Here is a 2,975-nt window from a genome sequence, read left to right as displayed (position 1 = left end):
TCCTACCAATGAACACTCAGAACGATCTCCTTTATGATGGACTGTATCTCCTTGCAGTCCAAGGGACTCTCAAGAGTCTTCTCCAGCACCATGGTTCAAAAGCATCAATTCTTCGGTGCTCAGCTTTCTTTATAGTTCAACTCTCACATCCATACATGACCACTGGAAATACCATAGCCTTGACTAGATGAATTCACTATACTCAACTGATTTACTCCCGATGAACTAAAAGATCAAACTAAAAAAGTCATAGCAAAATAATTAGGTGTGTGGAGCTTGAGGTCTTTTAGTTTTGAAATACTAGCAGGGTCAGTTTTGACAGATTTAAGAGATAATGGTAATGCTAGCTTTTACAATAGTATTCTACTGTAGATATTTCATAATCTAAAAAATACATTACATTTGAATAGCATTGTATCTTTCTTTTTAATTTATTAAGTCATCTTATTTTTTTCAAACAGTTTAAAATAGGCATTTTTTAATGGTTAGCTTTGCCTTTAGCACCTTTTGTTTCTGATTTTAAAATTAAAGAGTTAGTAACAGGGAAAGAGCTATAAGCTGCTCAACAGTGACATATATTCAAGCTGCAAACTTTTGTAGGGAAGTCTTTAAAAGATGAAAAAAAAACAAAATAAAAACTTCCCAACTTGGGCTCCCCAAGATTGGGTTAGGTTTTAAACTTTAGATTAATAATAAATGTAGCTCTAGAATACACAAAATAAAGTGGTTTGAGCTTGATTTGCACCCTTAATGGGTACAAAAATGCAAAGGATAAATTTAAATTTTATTAAACAGGATTCTCAGAAACAGAGAAGCCATTTTTTGATAATATGGAAAAATGAGAAGAAAGTGTTCATTTAAAAACTCTCTACCTGAAGATTATGAAAAGTTTATAATAGAGACAGCTGTGGGGAAGAGAGAGATACTTTTAAATATAATTTTTCAGAACTCCATATGGATATTTAAATTTAGAATTATCAAGAAAATTTATTTTATAAAATATCAGAAACTTCTGCAACAGGCATCTGCGGAAATCTTTATTTTGGGAGGTAACAAGTATTACATTGGTTCCTTTGGCAGTAGTTATACTTAGAGATTTCATGCTCAGCTTTCTCCCAAACTCATCAATCTTCTTCTTCAAGGGATGGATAAGAGATGAGGCAGAGGAAAGATAGAAGTGTTCCTACCATACTATTCTGGAAATTTGTTTCTCTTCAGTACACGAAAATGGTGGGAACAACTTTCTAATACATGTCTATAGGGTGAGCAGATGTTCTGATGTGCTGGCTTAGTTGTTCAGCTGTATCTGACTCTTTGTTACCCCATGGACTATAGCCTGGCAGGCTCCTCTGTCCATGGAATTCTCCAGGCAAGAAAACTGGAGTGGGATGCTATTTCCTTCTACAGGGGATCTTCCCAACCAAGGGATCAAACTTGGGTCTCTCATATTTCAGGCAAATGCTTTGTGTGCTAGGGAATGTCACAATTACACCCATTATCCCAAGTGATTATTAGTAGTGCACCTTTTAATTCTTAATTTAGCTACAATTCAGACAATAAATATGTACATCTAGCTAGCATATGTAGTAAGTGCCCTATATAGACTGAGGAGAATAACAAGATCTTTCTCAATTTACCATGGGATTAAGTCTTTGTGGCTCAGCTGGTAAAGAATCTCCCTGCAATGTGGGAGACCTGGGTTTGATCCCTGGGTTGGGAAGATCCTCTGCAGAAGGGAAAGGCTTTCCTCTCCAGTATTCTGGCCTGGAGAATTCCGTGGACTCTATAGTCCATGGAGTCACAGAGTTGGATACGACTGAGCAACTTTCACTTTCACTTTCTTAAGTCTCAATAAGGCCATTATAAGTTGAAACTCCATTTAGTAAACCTAGCCTATAGAACATCATAGCCGTGTGCAGCCTACCTTAACGATACTCAGAACACATACATTAACCTCCTGTTGGGAAAAATCAACTAACAAAAGTCTATTTTATAATATAATGTTGAATATCTCATGAAATGTATTGACTACTCTAAGAAAAAGAAGAAAAAAACCAGAATGGTTGAGTGGGAGCAGAATGGTTATAAGTGTATGAGTTATTTACCCCCATGATCATGTGGCCAGCTGGCAGCTGTGGCACTGCAGCTGCCCAGCATCACAAGAGAGTAAGTAGGGCAAATCACTAGCCCCTGGAAAAGATCAGAATTCAAGACTTGAAGTATGGTTTTCACTGGATGAACATTGCTTTTGCATCACTGTAAAGCAGAAAAATCATGGAACCACCCTAAGTCAGGAATCATCTGCACCAAAAATAGAAATTTCAAATCTCAAGGATCATTTCTATGAGCTTCCCTCATGGCTCAGACAGTAAAATCGTCTGCTTGCAATGCTGGAGACCCGGGTTCAATCCTTAGTTCATTATGAAAGAAGTTTCTCTGAATGTGTAGAGCACCTGAAACCCTAAGTAAGAAGCTTAGTGTTCCCTCATGAGTGTGAAGCTGCTTTTTGGTGTTGGTTCTGCAACTGCCATTTGCCACTGATGATCATTCTTCTTTTCCTTTGGGGAGCAAGAGGGAGAGGACACTGCCTGAGTAAAACAAAGGACAAAAAATAATCTTTAAAGTACTTTCTAATTTGCCTACAAACTGGAGGAATATATGAAATTGCAAAAAATGTAAAATCAAAACAATAAATTGGTGACATCAGTTCATATGATAATTTTATTAACTTTATTCTTTAATTATGGGAATTTAACAGCTTAGAAATGAGGTTTTTTTATTTTAAAATTTAACTAGAGAATTATTAATAATCTTTGTTAAGCCAATTTATACTTTTTCCCCTCTTTCTTCTCATGAGAGGAAAGTCTTCATATAATCTTTGGTTCAAATTAATGAGCACATTGAAATATTTTATATATTTGCAAGAGAATGTTAACATCCATTCATACAGAATAAACAAAAATTTATTTTCTGGA

General features: G+C 35.7%; 1 non-coding gene across 1 annotated transcript; it reads left to right on the top strand.

Annotated features, from left to right (window-relative positions):
• Positions 1-2,374: 2,374 nt before the first annotated feature.
• On the top strand, positions 2,375-2,594 carry LOC138080502 (small nucleolar RNA U3). Its single transcript, XR_011144964.1, has one exon. It is a non-coding gene; the product is annotated as a small nucleolar RNA U3 (small nucleolar RNA).
• Positions 2,595-2,975: the final 381 nt, after the last annotated feature.

This window comes from Capricornis sumatraensis, chromosome 5, assembly GCF_032405125.1.
Source record: "Capricornis sumatraensis isolate serow.1 chromosome 5, serow.2, whole genome shotgun sequence".
NCBI lineage: Eukaryota > Metazoa > Chordata > Mammalia > Artiodactyla > Bovidae > Capricornis > Capricornis sumatraensis.
Note: the sequence above shows the minus strand (reverse complement) of the source record. Positions and strands in the feature narration are given on the sequence as shown.